Here is a 26,044-nt window from a genome sequence, read left to right on the forward strand (position 1 = left end):
TCAACTCCCTCCATAAGTTTTCTATGGGATTAAGGTCTGGAGACTGGCTAGGCTACTCCATAAACTTAATGTGCTTCTTTTTGAGCCACTCCATTGTTGCCTTGGCTGTATGTATTGGGTCATTGTCTTGCTGGAATACTCAGCCACCACCCATTTCTAATGTACTTGGTGGAGGGAAGGAGGTTGTCACTCAGGATTTTACAGTACAAGGCTCCATCTATTCTCCCACTGATGTGGTGAAGTTGTCTTGTGGCTAACTGAAAAATCCCTTTAAATTATAACTTTTATTGGGTAAATATAAAATACAACCCACCAAATGAAAGTGCAAAAGTGCATTAAAATGACAATATAAGATTCAAATGCCCAGAGGAGTAGATCTGTAAACAGCAAGGGATCAATCTAATGTTCTATCCTATTTAATGCTGCAGTACCAGCATATAGATATAGCTAAATCAAGATACTAATAACTAGTGTTGAGCATTCCGATACCGCAAGTATCGGGTATCGGCCGATACTTGCGGGTATCGGAATTCCGATACCGAGATCCGATACTTTTGTGGTATCGAGTATCGGTATCGAAACAACATTAATGTAAAAATGTGTAAAAGAGAGAATTAAAATAAAAAATATTGCTTTACTCACCTCTCCGACGCAGCCTGCACCTTACCGAGGGAAGCGGCAGCGTTCTTTGTTTAAAATTTGCGCTTTTCTTTCCTTACGTGAAGTCCCGGCTTGTGATTGGTCGCATGCCGCCCATGTGGCGGCGACGCAACCAATCACAGCAAGCCGTGACGTAATTTCAGGTCATTCAGCATTTTAAAATTACGCTCCGGCTTTGTGATTGGTTGCGTCGCAGTCACATGGGCGACGCAACCAATCACAGCAAGCCGTGACGTAATTTCAGGTCCTTAAGGATTTTAAAATTACGTCCCGGCTTTGTGATTGGTTGCGTCGCAGTCACATGGGCGCCGCAACCAATCACAAGCCGTGACGCCACGGGAGGCTGGACACGCGCGCATTTTAAAATGGGCGCGTGTCCAGCCTCCCGTGACGTCCCGGCTTGTGATTGGTTGCGGCGCCCATGTGACTGCGACGCAACCAATCACAAAGCCGGGACGTAATTTTAAAATCCTTAAGGACCTGAAATTACGTCACGGCTTGCTGTGATTGGTTGCGTCGCCCATGTGACTGCGACGCAACCAATCACAAAGCCGGAGCGTAATTTTAAAATACTGAATGACCTGAAATTACATCACGGCTTGCTGTGATTGGTTGTGTCGCCGCCACATGGGCAGCATGCGACCAATCACAAGCCGGGACTTCACGTAAGGAAAGAAAAGCGCGAATTTTAAACAAAGAACGCTGCCGCTTCCCTCGGTAAGGTGCAGGCTGCGTCGGAGAGGTGAGTATAGCAATATTTTTTATTTTAATTCTTTCTTTTACACATTAATATGGATCCCAGGGCCTGAAGGAGAGTTTCCTCTCCTTCAGACCCTGAGAACCATCAGGAATACTGTCCGATACTTGAGTCCCATTGACTTGTATTGGTATCGGGTATCGGTATCGGATTGGATCCGATACTTTGCCGGTATCGGCCGATACTTTCCGATACCGATACTTTCAAGTATCGGACGGTATCGCTCAACACTACTAATAACTGAAATATGCTTATGCAGCGCCCCAGAGTCCTGGTCGTTGCAGTACTGATGCTCCGTCGCTAAGGGGATTGATGGTACGTCTGATGGCACTGAAGGAGTTCACCTGACCAGGTATCACAGACACCAATACACTCCATAGTCTGGCCTCCAGGGGGAGCTAAGGGCGCTATGTATTAGGCCACTCCTCACAATCTGGTAAAACTGGGGGTTAGATAGAAAGTTAGACAGAAAGCTGGCTGGGTTGGAACCAAGCAACATCCTGTGGCAGAGGGTGTTGCAGGGGAAGATTCAGGGGGGGTCCCTGTCAGGGGTGGGATCCTGACAGAGGCCTAGCGAACAGGAAAGAACGTTAAGGAACCGCGCCTGCACTGCATCGCGGCGGTATCTCAAGAAAGGACAAGAAGCGAGGTTTATTGTGGAGAGTAAGAAACGAGACCAAAGCAAAAAGGAAATAACACCAGTAGGAGTCACGCTGTAAGATTGAGGCAACATCCTATTGAGGCACATAGCAGGTGGCCAGAACGCCGAGGAAGTATTAGGCTCCAAGCAATACTTCAAACAGAGGCAGGACAGTTGATTTTAGGTTGGCTGTCTCACCAAAATCACCTAAGAAGACATAGGGGGCAACTGTGGGAGAGAGGCGACGCTAGGGTCCCGGAAGAACTCCAGGCCTTCCCATCATACGGGTGCATCCTATCCATATCATCTGGGGGACGGAGAAGAACATCAGAACAGACAAAAGTTGTGGGAAATAACATCAGAAACAGACACAACAGTTGTGAGGACTATCCCGTGGTGCTCAGCAGGGAAGTACTACAACACACAGGCGCTAGAAGGTAGGCACAGATTTCCACCTGCAAAGGGAACTCTGGAGGTGCCATCGGACCGGCCGGTCTCTTACAGCCCTGTTAACCGTACTCTGGATTGAGGACCTTGAAGCCTTCAGTAAAGAGGTAAAGAGACTGCAACCCTGTGTCCTCGTTATTCATCGCGACCTGCACCATGCACCACCACTTACAACTCTCATTGGACGCCCCTTAGCAGGGTCACGGACCGGGTCTAGCCACCGTGACAACCTGAGAACTGAGACAGAGAGGCCCGGTGTCGAGTGTCCCACGGCCCTGCATCTGGGGGCGCTCCAAACTTGGCGTCACGAACAGGATCTACTTAAGCCTGAAGAATCAGGTCATGTGTGCCTTGGAACTGTGATTTACTGTGCTTGAACTGTGACTTATTGCAAAGACTGTGCATTGCCACTTGTCGACAAAAGTTCCCGCCAAAACCGCTGCCATTACAGCGCTAAGGAGAGCGCAGGAGAAGAAGAAGGGCATGGGAGTGGGCGTAGACAAGCTGAAGAGCGCGAAAAATCATGGCCGCCCAGTCTAAATATTATTGCACCGTGAGGACGTGTCTGTCAGCAGCCGAGATCCGCCTCCTGATTCTCAATGGTGGGCAGAGGCAGAGGAAACAAAACCGCCCATGAAGGAGAGAGAGCGGGAAAAAGACCAGGAAGTGACCCACGTGGAGGATGAGATGGCTGATCGCTCAGACCCAGAATGTGGGGTTGAAGTGGAGAACTCCCCCAACTACCCAGAGGAGCGTAGCGGCCCCGACTCCACAGCCAATGTGGGTCTCCTGCAACTCGAGATGGAGGATCTAATCGAACAATTTCTCCAGCTGCGGGTGGAAGCCAAGACTGCATCCCAGGAAACACCAGCGGAGGATCCCCTGACCTCGGTCCCTGCAACGCTGCTCGGGTTGCTACCAACGTCTCCACTGATGTCACCACCGGCGGAGCCAGCCGCACGGGAGGACATTGCACCAGCCGGTAAGCTCGCCGACCCTGCCCCATTAGCAGAGGACCTGCTGATAGGCCCAGATGCAGCGCTACCTCCCCCTGGGACCCACCAACTCCAGCACCTCCTTCCCTGGGACCAGGCCACCGGCAAGGAGCATCTTCTAAAGGCTCTGATCGCACCAGTCACCCTGCCGGGCGCAGTCTATGCCGAGTAGTGTTGAGCATTCCGATACCGCAAGTATCGGGTATCGGCCGATACTTGCGGGTATCGGAATTCCGATACCGAGATCCGATACTTTTGTGATATCGGGAATCGGTATCGGGATTAATATCAATGTGTAAAAGAAAGAATTAAAATAAAAATAGGGATATACTCACCTCTCCGACGCAGCCTGCACCTTTCCGAGGGAACCGGCAGCCTTCTTTGCTTAAAATGCGCGCGTTTACTGCCTTCCGTGACGTCACGGCTTCTGATTGGTCGCGTGCCGCCCATGTGACCGCGACGCGACCAATCACAACAAGCCGTGACGTAATTTTCAGGTCCTGAATGCCTAATTCTAGGCATTCAGGACCTGAAAATTACGTCACGGCTTCTGATTGGTCATGTGCCGCCCATGTGACCGCGACGCGACCAATCACAACAAGCCGTGATGTAATTTTCAGGTCCTGAATGCCTAATTCTAGAATTAGGCATTCAGGACCTGAAAATTACGTCACGGCTTGTTGTGATTGGTCGCGTCGCGGTCACATGGGCGGCACGCGACCAATCAGAAGCCGTGACGTCACGGAAGGCAGTAAACGCGCGCATTTTAAGCAAAGAAGGCTGCCGGTTCCCTCGATAAGGTGCAGGCTGCGTCGGAGAGGTGAGTATATCAATATTTTTTATTTTAATTCTTTATTTTACACATTAGTATGGATCCCAGGGCCTGAAGGAGAGTTTCCTCTCCTTCAGACCCTGGGAACCATCAGGGATACCGTCCGATACTTCAGTCCCATTGACTTGTATTGGTATCGGGTATAGGTATCGGATTAGATCTGATACTTTGCCGGTATCGGCCGATACTTTCCGATACCGATACTTTCAAGTATCGGACGGTATCGCTCAACACTAATGCCGAGCGCACGGTGTGCCACTGGGTGAACCCCGGGTCTGACTTTATGGGGTTCCCCGGGGTGGTGACCCAAGAAGGAGAGATGGTGCAGGCCCTCAGCTGGGAAGAATGTCAGGCCCAGCTAGAACGGCAGAGGGCAAAGCGGGAGGAGGCGTACCAGGCCGGGCTGGAGGCCCATCACCAAAAAGACTTAGCTGTGAAGGACCGGGCCCGCAAGGACTCCACCACTCATCAGGCCAGGTGCAGGCAGGGCATCGTCATCGCCTTTAAGCTCCGTGGAGGCTGGGGCTTTATTAAAGAACTGGACTTGTACGCCAAAGTGTTTGTTAACCGGAGGGATGTTGAGTCCCACCTGAGGGAGGGTCACCCGGACCGGGACCTCTACCCGGGGGACCAAGTCACCTACACCCGGCACTTTGGGGAGAAGGGGTGGTTCGCTTTGAATGTCCACAAGAGGCGGGACCCTATGACATCCCCAACCAAGGTGCCAGCGAAGCAGCCCCCTGCGGTGAAGACGCCCTCCTGTGACCGATCCACTTTCACTACAAAGACCACGGTGGTTACTCCCACTTGCACCGTGATGAAGACCACAACCTGCACCGTTGCTACCATCACCACTGTGGTGGCCGGAAGCCTGGCCGCAGTGGTAGCTGGTGCCCAAGTTGGCGTCGGAACCAAAACGGTGGCCACCCAGACCCCTGTCTGGGACAAGGAGGCCACCTCCTGATCAGCCAAAACCCGAGTAAGCATAAATGCTTTACAGAATGTATATAGTTAACTGTTCATCTTTTTTGTGTTTGCTGCTATAACCAGACCAGGGTTATCTCTTAAAGGGATCCCTTAGTTGACCCGGGATCCCTATTTTGCCTTTTTGATTGGTTCATCACTGTTTTAAAGACTACTGAATCATGGACAGTGAATGATTCACAAACTGTTTTGTAAATAGTTTGCACCCTCTTAAGGGTGCCCTCTACTGGTTTTACAACAAAGAGAACTCTTTGCGAAGAAACTGTTCCTGGGAACAGCATTGGAGTTCCTACCTACACGGACTTGCAGAATGAGTAGCTGCACCATCTTAGAGAGACTTGGCTCCCTCTTAAAGGGAATGTTTGTTAGTTGTATTTAAGATACAATGTCGCCTTGAAAGAGAATAGATGGAAATAATGTTTTACATAGAAAAGTTATATGTAATTAGTTAGTTGATTATAGAAAATGTTTAATAATGTGTTAGAGAATGAGGACAGGAAAGTGAACCCGTAGGGGTTAGTGAGTGAGTCCTCCTAGGAGCCATAGAGAGATGGCTCAATGATACTGTACTAAGAAAAGAGGCAGTAGGCCTGGGCAGATAGACACGCGGTCCTGCATGAGACAATCAGAGAGTAAAAAGAAAATATTGCACTTAGGAAAGAAAAATGAAGAAAAGTTAATTTATATTTTAGAAGTTTTATCATAGGCCTTTAGTGGATTCAGCTTACACATCCTTAGAGGCAAAGTTAAATTATTGTTCAGAATTTGCACTCAGTAGAATACCCGGCTGGGTAATAGAAGTTATTTATAGGCTGTTATTTAAAAATAATAAACCATGTTTGTAACGTTCAAGAGTACTCACCTCCCATAAAGGGAAGCATTGTTACTTCACTTGTTATTTGTATACTGCATTTAGAAATTTGTATGTCTTTTGCTGACATGTATTGTTGTTTTCTTCCCAGTCCGGGAGTACTGGATTTAACCGGGGGGAGTGCAGTACCCCAGAGTCCTGGTCGTTGCAGTACTGATGCTCCGCTGCTAAGGGGAGTGATGGTACGTCTGATGGCACTGAAGGAGTTCACCTGACCAGGTATCACAGACACCAATACACTTCATAGTCTGGCCTCCAGAGGGAGCTAAGGGCGCTATGTATTAGGCCACTCCTCACAATCTGGTAAAACTGGGGGTTAGATAGAAAGTTAGACAGAAGGCTGACTGGGTTGGAACCAAGCAACATCCTGTGGCAGAGGGTGTTGCAGGGGAAGATTCAGGGGGGGTCCCTGTCAGGGGTGGGATCCTGACAGAGGCCTAGCGAACAGGAAAGAACGTTAAGGAACTGTGCCTGCCCTACATCGCAGCGGTATCTCAAGAAAGGACAAGAAGCGAGGTTTATTGTGGAGAGTGAGAAACGAGATCAAAGGAAAAAGGAGATAACACCAGTAGGAGTCGTGCTGTAAGATCGAGGCAACATCCTATTGAGGCGCGTAGCCGGTGGCCAGAACGCCGAGGAAGTATTATGCTCCAAGTAATATTTCAAACAAAGGGAGTACAGTTGATTTTAGGTTGGCTGTCTCACCAAAATCACCTAAGAAGACATAGGGGGCAACTGTGGGAGAGGGGCGACACTAGGGTCCCAGAAGAACTCCAGGCCTTCCCGTCATACGGGTGCATCCTATCCATATCATCTGGGGGACGGAGAAGAACATCAGAACAGACATAAGTTGTGGGAAATAACATCAGAAACAGACACAACAGTTGTGGCGACTATCCCGTGGTGCTCAGCAGGGAAGTACTACAACACACAGGCGCTAGAAGGTAGGCACAGATTTCCACCTGCAAAGGGAACTCTGGAGGTGCCAGCGGACCGGCCGGTCTCTTACAGCCCTGTTAACCGTACTCTGGATTGAGGACCTTGAAGCCTTCAGTAAAGAGGTAAAGAGACTGCAACCCTGTGTCCTCGTTATTCATCGTGACCTGCACCACGCACCACCACTTACAACTCTCATTGGATGCCCCTTAGCAGGGTCACGGACCGGGTCTAGCCACCATGACAACCTGAGAACTGAGACAGAGAGGCCCTGTGCCGAGGGTCCCGCGGCCCTGCGTCTGGGGGCGCTCCACTTATATAAGTCCTATTGATACAACGCCTCACAAATATTTGTGCAACTCCTTAAATGGCAGAATAAATCAAGTTTTAAAACCCTGAAGGTTTACAACATAATGTATGTTATCTAAGTGCTAGATACACACACAAACCCAAGGTGTGCTGATATAAGTGTACTGTCCTTTGCTGTAACTCTAACAGCCTACCTGTTTTGGAAGGTTGGCGCCCTAAGATGATGAGAAGTGGCTCCCCCACTCATGCGACGGCTGTCCCTAGGCTCCTATACACACCCTGGCAAGATGCAGAAAGTGACAAAGAAAGCCAGGTAGGTGTGTATACTGCGTTATGATAATAAACAATAGCCTAATGGGTGCATTATTTCTGGTGACATGAAGTAATTTGACAATGTCAAAATAACCCCCAAAAAATGAAGATTGGAGCCAATTGTGTTAACAGCAGAGGCAGTATAAATATTCTCACACTGGATCATGCATACTTTATGTGCAAATACCTATAGGTGGGCTCATGAAGTCCCAAATATGCCAAGGACAAAATAAATGAACAAAAAACTGACAGGCACCATTTATGAAATAAAGATGTCTCACAAACTTATAATTTCAGGTACAGCAACCTGACAAATACACAGATAATACAAAACCAATCAGGTGCTGATCATCAAATATTTAGTGTAATATAGAGAAATACCATATACAGTTTCTCTAAAATTTCTGACATCAGAAATATTCAATGCACTGTCAAGAGCTATTCAATTCATGATGTAATGCCAAACATGGCTATCACAAAACATATCAGTGAGCATAAGTGCTGAAGCATACTATGTCCAAGATATCCAAAGATAAGCAAATGCAGCAATGACACATATTCAAGTGTACTCAAAAATTGGACAAGATGTGTCTGCTTATCTTTTTCCATGGCGATGTTCCACAAGGCACGACTAAACCAAGCTTCCTATACTCTCTACGCATTTCTCCCTGAGACTGCGTTAGAGACAATTAATATTTTGATTGATCTTCTTTATGAAAATGAGCATGATAAAAGTCAGGGGCCATTTACAACATTAAAAAGAAGAGTACCAAGTTGCCCCCTAGTACTGATCTGGACAGTATAGATATCTTTGTTAAGGTTGTGGAGGAGGATCTTGCTAAATTACATCCACCTAGATCTAAAGAGGGTATTGCCTCTAATTTGTTGTATTCTGAACTGGAGGCACTTTCCTCCTTGGAGAAAAATAAGGATATCAAAATAAACCATCTGACAAAGGGGGCAACTTGGTAATCCTAGATCATGCACAATATCTCACTATGTGCCAAGTCTTGTTGCGTGACAGAGATACATATGAAGTCTTAAAGGAGGATCCAACGGCCAACTATCTGAGTATTCTCAATTCCATATTAAATGAGGGTCTGGATATCAGATTGCTAAGTAAGAGTGAATATAATTTTCTTCTGTCCCCTTTTCCCTTGATTCCTGCTTTCTATGCCTTGCCGAAAATCCACAAGGGGTTGTTACCGCTTAAAGGGCGGCCTATCGTGTCAGGTATAGATTCCATTGGACAAAACATTGGAATTTATGTTGATTACATTCTTTGTCCCTTTGTTACCTCGTTGCCATCATATTTGAGGGATACATCAGACCTACTGGTCAAATTGGAGGACATAAATGTTAATGAGGGTACACACCTGGCATTGATTGATTTAGAAACATTATACAGCAGCATCCCTCATTGGGCAGGAATCAAGGGAATCAGTTATTATTTGAACACTAGGGCAACCCAGTTGTTAGGACATAACCAGTTTACTATTGATCTTCTGATATATACTCACTCACAATTATTTCCTTTTTAATGGTAAAACTTACCACCAGCTATGGGGGACAGCGATGGGGTGTCCCTATGCCCCATCGTATGCAAATCTCTTCCTGGGCTGGTAGGAGGAGACTATTGTATTCCAGGATAACGTTTGGTGGTATCAGAAAATACTCTTATGGTCTAGGTTTATAGATGACGTCTTTGTCCTATGGATGGGCTCAATGGATGAATTTCATCAGTTCATTAGAGACTTAAATGGAAATGAGATTGGAAAGAGATTACAGCTGAAATACACAGGGACTCTATTGCATTCATAGACCTTACAATAGGTAAAGACAGTGACAGTCGCATTACTACTAAAACATATAGGAAACCAACATCAACAAATAGTCTCCTACGCTGGGAAAGTCATCATCCAGTCTCCCTCAAAAGGGGTATACCAAAAGGACAGTTTTTACACAATAAAATAAACTGTTCAGTCCTACAGGAAACGTTATTAAAATTTGGTTTCCCCCTTCCAACAATAACTGCGATTATGGGTATGTACTCAATGCCCACAGCTAGAATAAGAGTAAACAGATTTCTCATGGACTCATTCCAGATCCTCAATGGTACAAGGCAAGGCTGCCCATTATCTCTGTTACTCTTTGTTCTATCACTGGAATCACTCCTACAGGCCATTCAACAATGTGAAAATGTAGAAGGTCTGCAGGTCCGCGACACCCATTACAAGACAGCGGCATTTGCAGAAGACCTTCTATTAGTAATCTCAAAACCCTTAAGGAGCATCCCGGCTATACTGGACATTCTAGAATGTTACAGCAAACTCTCTCATTTTAAAATAAACAAAACAAAATCTGAACTTTTAAATCTAGGCTTACCAAACAAGGTGGTGGATCACCTTAAAATTGCTTTTCCCTTTCCCTGGCAACAGAAAAGTATAACATATTTAGGCATTCAGCTATGTGGGTCTGACAAAGATCGTGTTACCCTTAATTATAATCATCTATTAGGAAACATAACTTTTCACATCCGATCCTGGAAAGACACTTTTCTGTCTTGGATAGGAAGGAAAAACATTCTAAAAAGCTTAATCCTACCAAAATTTATCTACCTATTTAATATGCTCCCAATCCAAATAACCTACTCCTTTTTAGCTAAAGTATACTCCCTATTCTTTAATTACATTTGGCAAAAAAGTAAACCAAGAATTAACTCTAAATCCCTCACGCTTCCAAAGGACATGGGAGGAATGGGTGCTCCAGATATCACAAAATTTTATCAAGCAGCACATATTTCAAGAACGATTCACTGGATCAGAAACTCAGAGGATAAACAATGGCTGCCCAAATCCCATTAGAGCAGTTGTTTGAGGACGGAGCACTTCTACCCTTGTAAGAACTACACAAAATACCCAGACTTTCGTGACTGACTTTTCTACAGCATGGTAAACTTTCACATATCTCCCTCCGGCAAGAGATACCTTCCGATCGATTTCAATAGACCCCTGACCCCCTATGAAACACTATGTTCTAGAACGCAACCCCCTACCCGAATCCTCTCAACAGTATATCAATTTGTACTTAAAATTGATGTACCACTGAAACGAGCTTATATAGCCAGATGGGAAAGGGACTTGGGCACTTCCTTTTCTGAGTCACAGATCAAACACATATACAGGTACTCACATGGTCCCTCCAACTGCGTACACATTCAAGAAAACTCATTTAAGATTATCACCAGATGGGATATAACACCTAAACGCATCCAGAGATGGAACCACACCTCAACCACTAAGTGTTGGAGATGTGAAGCAGATGAAGGTAGCTATAATCATATATGGTGGTCCGGCCCGTTGCTCTCCCCATTCTGGAAAGAGTTAACCTCTATCATACGTAGAATATTAGGTAAATGTATTGTTTTGAAACCAGAAAATGTTCTTCTCAATCTCCCAATTTGGCCAAATGATAAGAACGCCACTAAATTGACCCAATTCATTCTGGCGGCGGGAAAATCCTTAAATGGAACCTGTCACCTGAATTTGGCAGGTCCTTTTTTGGGTCATATGGGCGGTGTTTTTGGGTCTTTTATTAACCCCTTTTTTTCCCACTGGCCACATGCTGGTTGCGAAATTGACTTGACGTTGATTCGCTTTCCTCCCTAGTTAACGCGTGCGCAAAGCAATCTTGCCTTGCGCACATGCAGTATGCTTTGCCCAACTGCGGGCAAAGCTGAAAACCATTAGTGCGCATGCGCTGGTGCACTATGTCCCGGAAGTATTTCGCTGTGTTCCGGGTCATAGTGCGCCAGCGCATGCGCACTAATGGTTTTCGGCTTTTTCCACAGTTGGGCAAAGCATACTGCATGTGCGCAAGGCAAGATTGCTTTGCGCACGCGTTAACTAGGGAGGAAAGCGAATCAACGGCAAGTCAATTTTGCAACAAGAGTGCGGCCAGTGGGAGAAAAAGGGGTTAATAAAAGACCCGAAAACACAGCCCATATGACCCAAAAAAGGACCCGCCAAATTCAGGTGACAGGTTCCCTTTAATTCCCACATTTTGGAACTCTAAAACAGTACCCACCGCCCATCAGTTATACTCCAAAATTGAACAAATATACCACATTGAGAAACTAGCTGCGAGAATTAATCATACCACAACTGCCTTTCATAACACTTGGAAGCCTTGGACCCATTTCAGGATACAGCCCACATTCTATGATATATTATAGCCATAAATAATTATAGGTCCCAAGGTGTCTCCGAACCTATCCCTACCCTTCCCATACCTCCCCCCCTCCGCTCCTACTCTTTCCCTTTACCCTCTTCTCTTTACTTTTCTTGTTATATGTTAAAGTTATCCAGACAAATCAATAATAGAGCCAGAACACATGTAATAACAATAATATGTTAGCTCTTTATTAATAGTCATGTGAAGCTTGTTATGCTAACAAGACATTTGAATGTTTGCATTTGTTATATTCACATACATCTAAAGCTGTTTGTTATTTTTGAAAATGTTCAATAAAAAGAAAATTGAAAGAAAGAAAATAAACTGTTCAGAAAATCGTGACTTTGTGGCACAAGCACATGATCTCAGCAATAGGTTTTGGAGAAGGGGTTACCCAAGATAGGTCATTAACAAAGCATGGGATCATACTGCCTGTCAGAATTGACATCAATTGTTACTTTCAAGACACAGAGATGATCTTATGGATACACCCAGAATAATAGATACATTTGATAATCAATTCAGGGTGGTTTATAACATCTTTAAGAAACACTGGGGAATTTTGAGAGCAGACCCAGAATTGAAGGATTATTTACCAGATACCCCTAAATTAACATACAGAAAGGGGAGATCCTTGAAGGACCATTTGTTCCTGTAATAATTTTAGGGGATAACTCAGGAGACTCTTTGCGTGGAACAAGACAACTACAGGACACAGTTTTATAAGTGGTAAAGTCTATGTTATCACACGGTGATTCAAACAGGTGCAGAGAGAAACTCAAGTCCACAGCACTTGAGTAAACATTAAATGCAGCTTAGCAGTCTATAGGAAACTTCAGAGGAAAATGCAATCACGTAGAAAGTCTATGAAGCAAAATTATTCTTGAGGATACTTGACACGAATAAGTCCTTGCTTAGTCCAAAAAACAGATAGATATGCTTATTAGGAAGTTCAAATAATATCTTAGCTCAACCAGGGAGGCCTGGGTAATAGTCTCAGGTTCTTGCAGATCAGCAACAGCTTACATGTCCAGCAAATGCAGATGGAAGTAAACACGAGCAGCAGATGAAGGAGGATTACTGGAACTGGTGTATGCAGCAGGAACTCAGAGCAGAGTAGCAGGATAACCGCACAGGTTCACAGGAGCAGGTATATAGCCAGGGAGTCACCAGAGGTCAGGAGCTGGATGCAAGGCAGAATGCTCTAGCACAGAATGAATGCTGGGGTGGAGTTTTAAGCAGGAAGACACAGTGCACATGAGACCAAAGACACCATCTTGGAAAAGGGCAGTAATGCACAAAAGGTAATAAAAAATTTTCAGAGTCCTGACATTACTCCCTCCTTAGAAGCAGCTTCAGGACAATCCTGGACCTGGTTTCTCAGGGAATCTCTGATGAAAACAAGAAATCTTCTGTTGGGCATTGATGTTTTCCACAGGTTCCCAAGAATCTTCTTCAGGGGTATATCCCTGCCATCTTATCAGATATTGGAGCCGATTCCTGTGAATCCTGGAATCAACAATTTCCTCCACCAAAAATTGTTCTTGCCCATCAATCACCACAGGCTGCGGAGGTGGCACAACATGTCCCTGGAACGTATTAAGAGATACAGGCTTTAGTAAAGATACATGAAAAACTGGGTGTACCTTCATAGTCCTAGGCAGCTTCAGCCGGCAGGCCACAAAGCTTACAATACCGTTGATCTTGAAAGGGCCAATGAATTTCTGTCCAAGTTTTTGTGACGGAACGTTTAACTTCAGATTCTTAGTTGATAACCACACGGAATCTCTTACCTTGAACATGGGTGCAGGTTTACGGAATCTATCAGCCGATCTCTTATAACGTTCTTGAGCTGTGGTCAGGGATTCCTTCAGAACCTCCATATTTTGCCTCATCACAGTCAGCCTTTTTGCCACTGCCGGACCCGGAGAATTAATTGGAGACCTAGGTAAGATACATGGATGATAACCCAGATTGGCAAAGAAAGGTGTAAATTTAGTGGAGGCGCTCTGAGAATTGTAATATGAAAATTCGGCTAACAGCATCAACTCCAACCAATCATCCTGGAGATGGCTGACATAGCATCTTAGAAATTGTTCCAGCGTCTGGTTGGTACACTCAGTCTGACCATTTGTCTGGGGATGGTAAGCGGAGGAGGGACAGACAATAATATTGAGTGCAGAGCAAAACCCCTTCCAGAATCTTGAAGTGAACTGCACTCCACGGTCAGAGATGAACCCCATGCAACCGAAAGACATTCTGTATAACCAAGTTCAATATATCTTTAGCTGAGGGGAGGCCGGTGCACGGAACAAAATGAGCAGCTTTAGACAGGTGATCAACTACCACCATGATTGTATTCATGCCCCCCGATGTAGGCAGCTCCACAATAAAGTCCATTGATATAGATCCCCAAGGGCGGGACGGAACAGGTAATGGTTGTAGAAGACCCGTAGGTGCCACATGAGGAGTCTTGTAATGAGCACATACCTCGCAAGAAAGAACATAGTCTTTGGTATCCTTCAGGCAAGTTGGCCACCAGAAGAATCGGCTCAGGAACTCTTGTGTCTTCTGTACCCCCCTCTGACCCACCAACTTGGAGTCATGTACCAACTTGAGGATCTGCAGACAGATGACCCCAGGGACGTAGATACATCGATCTCTGAAACACATGCCACCCTTAAAGACAAGATTAATATCCACAGGTGGGTTGGCCAGAAATGCATCACCGTCATAGGCCTCCCTGCACTCCTTCCACAAGTCCTGATCGTGGATAACTCCGACGAAATTGGCATCAGATAGAATGGTCTTGGACGGGGCTCCAGGTATGGAATCCGCAGCATGGATTCGGGATAAAGCATCAGCCTTCCCATTACGAGAACCTGGACGGTATGAGATAACAAAGTTACATTGATTTAAAAATAAGTTCCAATGAGCCTGATGAGGAGAAAGACATCTAGCGGATCTAAGGAACTCTAAATTGCGATGGGCAGTTAGCACTATGATCTGTTGTGCAGCTTCTTGCAGATGATGCCTCCATTCTTTGAAAGCCACAATAATAGCCAGCAATTCCTTGTCTCCCACGTCGTAATTCTTCTCTGCTGAGGTTAGTCTATGGGAAAAGTAAGCACAAGGATGTAGCAGACCCTTCTCCCAAGTTCTTTGGGAGAGAATAGCCCCCAAAGCATTATCAGAAGCGTCCACCTCCACAATGAAAGAAAGTGTTGGATCTGGGTGTATCAACAGCGGTGCTGATGTGAAACAGATCTTAAGCCAATCAAAGGCTTCTTGAGCCTGTGATGACCACTTAAAGGGCTTTTCCTTCTTTGTCAAGGAAGTAATGGGACGGACAATATCAGAAAAATTTCGAATGAAGCGTCTGTAGAAATTTGCAAAACCAATAAAACGTTGGACCTCCTTAACGTTCTTGGGTACCGGCCAGTCAAGGATAGCCTGAATCTTACCAGATTCCATGTTCAGCCCCTTGGGAGAGATGATATAACCTAAGAAGTGTATCTCAGAATGATGGAACTCGCATTTCTCCAGCTTAATATACAGATGGTTCTCTTTCAGATGTCTTAAAACAGTTTTGACATGTTCTTCATGTTCCTGTAGAGAGTCAGAAAAGATTAGTACATCGTCCAAATAGATCACTACAAACTGGTCCAACAAATCTCTGAAAATGTCATTAGCAAGGTGTTGAAATGTTGCAGGGGCGTTACAAAGCCCGAAGGGCATCACAAGAGATTCAAATTGTCCATACCGGCATCTGAATGCTGTCTTCCACTCATCCCCTGGACGAATACGCACCAAATTATAAGCCCCACGAAGATCCAGTTTGGAGAACACCTTAGCATGGCGGACTCTTTCCAGTAATTCGGGAATCAGAGGCAAAGGGTAATGGTTTCGTACGGTTACCTTCTTGAGTTCCCGATAGTCAACACAGGGTCTCAGGGTCCCATCCTTCTTTACAAAAAAGAGAGGTGCCCTGGCTGGTGAGGAAGAAGGACGTATGAAGCCTTTGGCCAGATTTTCATCAATATACTCCTTTAAGGCTTGAAGCTCAGGTGCTGCCAAAGGGTATACGTTACCAAAAGGAATAGCTGCCCCAGGAAGCAACTCAATGGGACATTCATAATGCCTGTGTGGAGGAAGCTGATCTACATTCTTCTTGTCACAGATGTCAGAGAACTCTTTATATGCTGGAGGTAAAGAAAATACCTGTACATGTGGTTCCGTAGCCATGGACTCAGGGACAGCTTCTGTTAACGCTGAGTTGCTCCTTGTTGGAAAGATAATCTCCTTGGTCTCCCAGTTGATAATTGGGTTCTGAGAACGCAACCAAGGAATGCGTAAAATCACAGGAAAATGAGGAGAAGAAATTAGCAAGAAAGAAAGTTGCTCCTGATGATTAGGCTCCAACATAATTTCAAGCAGTGCGGTCTCCTGATCCACAGGCCCAGAGATTAAAGGTGACACATCCACTGTTTCCATGGTAATTGGAGAGGCTCTTTGCTGAATTTCAATACCATGCTCCTTGGAAAATGCGATATCCATGAAATTGCCACCTGCACCAGAGTCAATCATAGCTGCACTGGAAATCCACTGTCCTGAACACAGGATCTTAATAGGGAGAGAACAGTGAGAGTTCTTTTCCTTAAGCTCCTTGGGGGGTGAAGTCATAGAAAGTGAATGGAATACAGCATTTAAAGGCAGACTACATTCAGAGATGTCAGATTCATTATCACAGTTGTCATACTCCCCTACTGCTGCTAGCACCTTGTTAGGCCACCTGGAACACTTAGGACAATTGATCAGAAAGTGGTCAGACTGGCCGCAGTAGAAACATAGACTTTCACGAAGGCGATGCTCCCGACGCTCATTGATCTCGCACCTCTGAACGGAATCAATCCTCCACCTCCCGAGATGTTTTACCTGCAGGCTCTTTGGAAGGAAGGGAAAAGTTAGAAATACGGTTATATGCAGCAAACGTCTCCTGCCTACGCTCAGTAAGGCGAATGTCAATGCGCACACAATGCTGTATAAATGTCTCAAGCTCTTATGGTGACTCAGAGCGAGCTAGTTCAACTTTTACAATACTAGACAGACCCTATTTAAAAATAGGCAATTGTGCATAACTGTCCCAATTGGTATCTACCGCTAATCTCCTGAATTCAGTAGCATACTCAATAACAGAACGTTTTGCCTGGTGTAAAGACAATAAAGCAGATTCAGCGGTTGCACGGTGATTAGGATCATCAAACATTAATGCCATAGCGGCCAAGAAATCATCCAAGTTATTTAACCGTGGGTCACGAGACTCAATCATCGGATTTGCCCAGGCGAGCGCTCGTGCGGTCAGCAGCATTATTACACACAATACTTTGGATCTATCATTAGGAAAACGGTCAGCATGCACACCAAAATATAGCATACATTGATTAACAAAGCCACGAAATTTGTCGCGATCACCATTAAATCTGAATGGGGGCAACTTAGGTGGGCTAGCTGGTGGCGGTTGACCAGAGGGAAAGTCGCTTGTGCAGCTATTTGCGTGCTTATGTCCTGAAAAGCCCATCCATACTGGGACTCTATGCCAGCAAGTTTGTTTTCCTGGGCTGCCATGCGGGTTCTTAAGTCCTGCAAAGTCTGTCCAAACACTTGTTGATTGTGTTCAAAGCTTTCAAACTTCTTTTGCAGACCTTCCACATCTTTCTGCAGTGATCTAATTATGGAAAACACCTGCTCTAGTCTGCTTTCTGCAGTCATTGTTCCAGCAGTCTCCTTTTTTTTTTTTTTTTTCGGCTAGAGTATCCTGTAATAATTATAGGGGATAACTCAGGAGACTCTTTGCGTGGAACAAGACAACTACAGGACACAGTTTTATAAGTGGCAAAGTCTATATTATCACACAGTGATTCAAACAGGTGCAGAGAGAAACTCAAGTCCACAACACTTGGAGTAAATATTAAATGCAGCTTAGCAGTCTAAAGGAAACTTCAGAGGAAAATGCAATCACGCAGAAAGTCTATGAAGCACAATTATTCTTGAGGATACTTGACACGAATAAGTCCTTGCTTAGTCCAAAACACAGATAGATATGCTTATTAGGAAGTTCAAATAATATCTTAGCTCAACCGGGGAGGCCAGGGTAATAGTCTCAGGTTCTTGCAGATCAGCAACAGCTTACATGTCCAGCAAATGCAGATGGAAGTAAACACGAGCAGCAGATGAAGGAGGATTACTGGAACTGGTGTATGCAGCAGGAACTCAGAGGAGAGAAGCAGGATAACCCCACAGGTTCACAGGAGCAGGTATATAGCCAGGGAGTCACCAGAGGTCAGGAGCTGGATGCAAGGCAGAATACTGTAGCACAGACTGAAGGCTGGGGGGAGTTTTATAGCAGGAAGACACAGTGCACATGAGACCAAAGACGCCATCCTGGAAAAGGGCAGTAATGCACAAAAGGTAATAAAAAATGTTCAGAGTCCTGACAGTTCCATAGTTTCTATCAAAAGCCTCCACAACAGGGTACTTGGTTGGATCATAAGCCCTGTGACACATTTAAATGTGGAGATTGTACATTTTGTCCATGGATCAAGAAAAATAAATCCTTCAAAGTGACTACCTCTGATAGAACATATTTTATGAGGGACTTTGCGAACTGCAAAAGTGAAGGTGTTACATATGGCTACATGTACATGCTCACAAAATTATGTGGAAAAGACCAAGAGAGAATTATGCAGACGTGTGGGGGAACTTCTCGGAGATATAAGAAATTATAGAGAGACACCCCTGGCCAGACATATTAGGGATATCAATAATAATGTTCAAAAAGCTATATCTTTCGGTGTCTTGGAGGTAGAACATGGCAATTCACGGGGTGGTGACTGGAATAGGCTTTTGTTGCAAAAAGAATGTCAATGGATTTACAGACTGAAAGCTCTTGTTCCTGAGGGCCTCAATGAACAGCAAAATTATTGCTGTTTCAATTGATCTGGATGTCTTTTATTAAGGAGATTTAGCCATTCCTGATTTAAGGTTAAGTCAGGAATTTACTATCTGATTACCGTGAGCATTGTAGTTTTATTTTTATATATTTCCCTCCTTTGTGGCTTTGGCATTATCTATAATTATCATATGTTAAATGTATATCTTTATTTAAAATATGCCTCTCAGATATATTGCATCCTTAGTTTGTGCGCATTAAATAATTGATTTTTATAGCCCCAGCACTTATAGATATAGAGCTATTTGTAATCAGTGCCTATAGCGCTTTCACAGGATGGGTGCGTGGTTTGATGTCCTCGGTGCCTGCGCAGTTAATATGACAGTCTGCGTAGCTAGTGCCTTTTGCCTTAAGTGTATTTAGGTATGCAAGGCATATGCAATAGTTGATTTGTTTTCTTTTGTCTCTAGCACATGCGTGGCTGCGGAGGGAGGTCTGACTATTTATTTTTGACTTCTAGCATTTGAAAAGCTACAAACGCATCTGCAGTGCACGAGGGGAGGACATCCCTTCATGGGCTGACCACTACTTTAACCCCTTTCTGCCAGCTGACGGAATAGTACGTCAGCTGGCAGATCCCCCGATTTGAGGTGGGCTCCGGCAGTGAACCCACCTCAAAGCCGCGACATGTCAGCTGTTTTGTACAGCTGACATGTGCGCGCAATGAGCGCGAGTGGAATCGCGTTCTGCTCGCGCCCATTAACTAGTTAAATGCCACCGTCAAACGCTGACATTTAATTAGCGCTCCCGGCCGCGCGGCCGGATGCGCTCGCACCGCTGACCCCCGTCACATGATTGGGGGTCAACGGTGCATTGCCATAACAACGATAGGTCTCCTTGAGACCTCTATGGTTGTTGATGGCCGATTGCTTTGAGCACCACCCTGTGGTCGGTGTTCAAAGTACACCTTCCTTTCTGCTACATACAGGTGATCTGTATTTCACCTCTATGTAGCAGAGCCGATCATGTAGTGCATGCTTCTAGCCTCCTATGGAGGCTATTGAAGCATGCCAAAATTTTAAAAAAAGTGTTTAAAAATATAAAAAAAAAAAAATATATAAAAGTTCAAATCACCACCCTTTCGCCCCAATCAAAATAAAACAATAAAAAAATCATACATATATTTGGTATTGCCGCGTTCAGAATTGCCCGATCTATCAATAAAAACAAAGGATTAACCTGATCGCTAAATGACGTAGCGAAAAAAAAATCTAAAAACCCCAAAATTATGTTTTTTTGGTCGCCGCAACATTGCATTAAAATGCAATAATGGGCGATCAAAAGAACGTATCTGCACCAAAATGGTATCATTAACCCCTTTCTGACATTAGACGTACTATCCCGTCGAGGTGGGGTGGGCCCGTATGACCACCGACGGGATAGTACGTCATACGCGATCGGCCGCGCTCACGGGGGGAGCGCGGCCGATCGCGGGCGGGTGTCAGCTGCATATCGCAGCTGACATCCGGCACTATGTGCCAGGAGCGGTCACGGACCGCCCCCGGCACATTAACCCCCGGCACACCGCGATCAAACATGATCGCGGTGTACCGGCGGTATAGAGAAGCATCGCGCAGGGAGGGGGCTCCCTGCGGGCTTCCCTGAGACCCCCGGAGCAACGCGATGTGATCGCGTTGCTCCGAGGGTCTCCTACCTCCCTCCTCACCGCAGGTACCAGATCCAACATGGCCGCGGCATCCGGGTCCTGCAGGGAGGGAGGTGGCTTACCGAGTGCCTGCTCAGAGCAGGCATTGGTAAGCCTGCAGCCCTGCACAGCAGATCGTCGATCTGACAGAGTGCTGTGCACACTGTCAGATCAATTATCTGTAATGTCCCTGCTGGGACAAAGTAAAAAAGTAAAAAAAAAAATCCCCACATGTGTGTAAAAAAAAAATAAAAAAAATATCCTAAATAAAGAAAAAATAAATAAATATTATTCCCATAAATACATTTCTTTAGCTAAATAAAATAAAAAAAACAATAAAAATACACATATTTAGTATCGCCGCATCCGTAACGACCCAACCTATAAAACTGCCCCACTAGTTAACCCCTTCAGTAAACACTGTAAGAAAAAAAAAAAAAACGAGGCAAAAAACAACGCTTTATTATCATACCGCCAAACAAAAAGTGGAATAACACGCGATCAAAAAGACTGATATAAATAACCATGGTACCGCTGAAAACGTCATCTTGTCCTGCAAAAAACGAGCTGCGATACAGCATCATCAGCAAAAAAATAAAAAATTTATAGTCCTGAGAATAAATAATTATTTTTTCTATAAAATAGTTTTTATCGTATAAAAGCACCAAAACATTAAAAAAATGATATAAATGAGATATCGCTGTAATCGTACTGACCCGACGAATAAAACTGCTTTATCAATTTTACCAAACACGGAACGGTATAAACGCCTCCCCCAAAAGAAATTCATGAATAGCTGGTTTTTGATCACTCTGCCTCACAAAAATCGGAATAAAAAGCGATCAAAAAATGTCATGTGTCCGAAAATGTTACCAATAAAAACGTCAGATCGTCCCGCAAAAAACAAGATCTCACATGACTCTGTGGACTCAAATATGGAAAAATTACAGCTCTCAAAATGTGGTAATGCAAAAAAATATTTTTTGCAATGAAAAACGTCTTTCAGTGTGTGACGGCTGCCAATCATAAAAATCCGCTAAAAAACCCGCTATAAAAGTAAATCAAACCCCCCTTCATCACCCGCTTAGTTAGGGAAAAATAAAAAAATAAAAAAATGTATTTATTTCCATTTTCCCATTAGGGTTAGGGTTAGGGCTAGAGTTAGGACTAGAGTTAGGGCTAGGGTTAGGGTTAGGGCAAGGGTTAGGGCTAGGGTTAGGGCTAGGGTTAGGGCTAGGGTTGGGGCTAGGGTTGGGGCTAGGGTTAGGGCTAGGGTTAGGGCTAGGGTTAGGGCTAGTGATAGGGCTAGGGTTATTACTAGGGTTGGGGCTACAGTTAGGGTTGGGGCTAAAGATAGGGTTAGGGTTTGGATTACATTTATGGTTGGGAATAGGGTTGGTGTGTCTGGGTTAGAGGAGTGGTTAGGGTTACTGTTAGGATTAGAGTAAGGGGTGTTTGGATTAGGGTTTCAGTTATAATTGGGGGGTTTCCACTGTTTAGGCACATCAGGGGCTCTCCAAACGGGACATGGCATCCGATCTGAATTCCAGCCAATTCTGCGTTGAAAAAGGAAAACAGTGCTCCTTCCCTTCAGAGCTCTCCCGTGTGCCCAAACAGGGGTTTATCCTTGGGGGGGTCTAGTTTCCAATATGGGGTAACTTGTGGGGGGTTTGTACTGTTTGGGTACATCAGGGGCTCTGCAAATGCAACGTGACGCCTGCAGACCAATCCATTTAAGTCTGCATTCCAAATGGCGCTCCTTCCCTTCCGAGCTCTGTCATGCGCCCAAACAGTGGTTCCCCCCCACAAATGGGGTATCAGCGTACTCAGGACAAATTGGACAACAACTTTTGGGGTCCAATTTATCCTGATAACCTTGTGAAAATACAAAACTGGGGGCTAAAAAATGATTTTGTGAAAAAAAAAGATTTTTTATTTTCTCGGCTCTGCGTTATAAACTGTAGTGAAACACTTGGGGGTTCAAAGTTCTCACAACACATCTACATAAGTTCCTTGGGGGGTCTAGTTTCCAATATGGGGTCACTTGTGGGGGGTTTGTACTGTTTGGGTACATCAGGGGCTCTGCAAATGCAACGTGATGCCTGCAGACCAATCCATTTAAGTCTACATTCCAAATGGCGCTCCTTCCCTTCCGAGCTCTGTCATGCGCCCAAACAGTGGTTCCCCCCCACACATGGGGTATCAGCGTACTCAGGACAAATTGGACAACAACTTTTCCGGTCCAATTTATCCTGATACCCTTGTGAAAATACAAAACTGGGGGCTTAAGAAATCATTTTTGTGAACAAAAAAAGATTTTTTATTTTCTCGGCTCTGCGCTGTAAACTGTAGTGAAACTCTTGGGGGTTCAAAGCTCTCAAAACACATCTGGATAAGTTCCTTAGGGGGTCTACTTTCCAAAACGGTGTCACTTGTGGGGGGTTTTAATGTTTAGGCACATCAGGGGCTCTCCAAACGCAACATGGCATCCCATCTTAATTCCAGTCAATTTTGCATTGAAAAGTAAAATAGCGCTCCTTCCCTTCTGAGCTCTGCTATGCGCCCAAACAGTGGCTTACCCCCACATATGGGGTATCGTCGTACTCAGGACAAATTGCACAACAATTTTTGGTGTCCAATTTCTTCTCTTACCCTTGAAAAAATAAAAAATTGGGGGCGAAAAATCATTTTTGTGAAAAAATATGATTTTTTATTTTTACGGCTCTGCATTATAAACTTCTGTGAAGCACGTGTTGGGTCAAAGTGCTCAACACACATCTAGATAAGTTCCTTAAGGGGTCTACTTTCCAAAATGGTGTCAATTGTGGGGGGTTTCAATGTTTAGGCACATCAGGGGCTCTCCAAATGCAACATGGCGTCCCATCTCAATTCCAGTCAATTTTGCATTGAAAAGTCAAATGGCGCTCCTTCCCTTCCGAGCTCTGCCCTGCGCCCAAACAATGGTTTACACCCACATATGGGGTATCAGCGTACTCAGAACAAATTGCCCAACAATTTTCGGGGTCCAATATCTTCTCTTACCCTTGGGAAAATAAAAAAATTGGGGGCGAAAAGATCATTTTTGTGAAAAAATATGATTTTTTATTTTTACGGCTCTGCATTATAAACTTCTGTGAAGCACTTGTTGGGTCAAAGTGCTCACCACACATCTAGGTAAGATCCTTAGGGGGTCTACTTTCCAAAATGGTGTCACTTGTGGGGGATTTCAATGTTTAGGCACATCAGGGGCTCTCCAAATGCAACATGGCGTCCCATCTCAATTCCAGTCAATTTTGCATTGAAAAGTCAAATGGCGCTCCTTTCCTTCCGAGCTCTGCCATGCGCCCAAACAGTGGTTTACCCCCACATATGGGGTATCAGCGTACTCAGGACAAATTGTACAACAAATTTTGGGTTCTATTTTCTCCTGTTACCCTTGGTAAAATAAAACAAATTTTAGCTGAAATAAATTTTTTGTGAAAAAAAGTTAAATGTTCATTTTTATTTAAACATTCCAAAAATTCCTGTGAAACACCTGAAGGGTTAATAAGCTTCTTGAAAGTGGTTTTGAGTACCTTCAGGGGTGCAGTTTTTAGAATGGTGTCACACTTGGGTATTTTCTATCATATAGACCCCTCAAAATGACTTCAAATGAGATGTGGTCCCTAAAAAAAAAATGGTGTTGTAAAAATGAGAAATTGCTGGTCAAATTTTAACCCTTATGACTCCGTCACAAAAAAAAATGTTGGTTCCAAAATTGTGCTGATGTAAAGTAGACATGTGGGAAATGTTACTTATTAAGTATTTTGCGTGACATATGTCTGTGATTTAAGGGCATAAAAATTCAAAGTTGGAAAATTGCGAAATTTTCTAAATTTTCGCCAAATATTCATTTTTTTCACAAATAAACGCAAATTATATTGAAGAAATTTTATCACTATCATGAAGTACAATATGTCACGAGAAAACAATGTCAGAATCGCCAAGATCCGTTGAAGCGTTCCAGAGTTATAACCTCATAAAAGGACAGTGGTCAGAATTGTAAAAATTGGCCCGGTCATTAACGTGCAAACCACCCTTGGGGGTGAAGGGGTTAAAAATGTCTGCTCGGCACGCAAAAAATAAGCCCTCAACTGACCATAGATCCCAAAAATTGGAGACGCTACGGGTATCGGAAAATCGCGCAATTTTTTTTTTTTTTTTTTAGCAAATTTTGGAATTTTTTTTCACCACTTAGATAAAAAATAACCTAGACATTTTAGGTGTCTATGAACCCGTAATGACCTGGAGAATCATAATGGCAGGTCAGTTTTAGCATTTGGTGAACCTAGCAAAAAAGCCAAACAAAAAACCAGTGTGATATTGCACTTTTTTTGCAATTTCATCACACTTGGAATTTTTTTCCTGTTTTCTGTTACACGGCATGGTAAAACCAATGATGTCATTCAAAAGTACATCTCATCCTGCAAAAAATAAGCCCTCACATGGCCATATTGACAGAAAAATAAAAAAGTTATGGCTCTGGGAAGGAGGGGAGCGAAAAACGAAAACGAAAAAACGGAAAAAGCTCCGGGGGTGAAGGGGTTAAAAAGGAAATTGTATAGGAATTACATGTGCACAGTTTGCGTGCTCGTTTTGATGTCATTAGCCCCTGCGCAGTTGATATGACAGTTTGTGTAAGCAGCGCCTATTACCTTAACCCCTTCACCCCCAAGGGTGGTTTGCACGTTATGGACCGGGCCAATTTTTACAATTCTGACCACTGTCCCTTTTTCTGAGTGTTTTCTCGTGACATATTGTACTTCATGATAGTGGTAAAATTTCTTTGATATTACCTGCGTTTATTTGTGAAAAAAATGGAAATTTGGCGAAAATTTTGAAAATTTCGCAATTTTTCAACTTTGAATTTTTATGCAAATAAATCACAGTGATATGTCACACAAAATACTTAATAAGTAACATTTCCCACATGTCTACTTTACATCAGCACAATTTTGGAACCAACATTTTTTTTTTGTTAGGGAGTTATAAGGGTTAAAATTTGACCAGCAATTTCTCATTTTCACAACACCATTTTTTTTTAGGGACCACATCTCATTTGAAGTAATTTTGAGGGGTCTATATGATAGAAAATAAATATAAGTGTGACACCATTCTAAAAACTGCACCCCTCTAGGTGCTCAAAACCACATTTAGGCTATGTTCACACGATCCTTTTTTTGATCCTTTTTTTGATCCTTTTTTTGATCCTTTTTTTTTTCAGGTCCTGATTTGGAAAACCCGCAGTGCAAAACTGCACTGCTGATTTTCCTGCAGTTTCTTCTGCAGATTCCTCTGCGGGTTTTCAACAGCACTTTCCTATTGGTGCCTGTTGAAAAGAGGAGCTGAATCCGCAGAAAGAAGTGACATGGTAC

Source organism: Ranitomeya variabilis, chromosome 1, assembly GCF_051348905.1.
Source record: "Ranitomeya variabilis isolate aRanVar5 chromosome 1, aRanVar5.hap1, whole genome shotgun sequence".
Lineage (NCBI taxonomy): Eukaryota > Metazoa > Chordata > Amphibia > Anura > Dendrobatidae > Ranitomeya > Ranitomeya variabilis.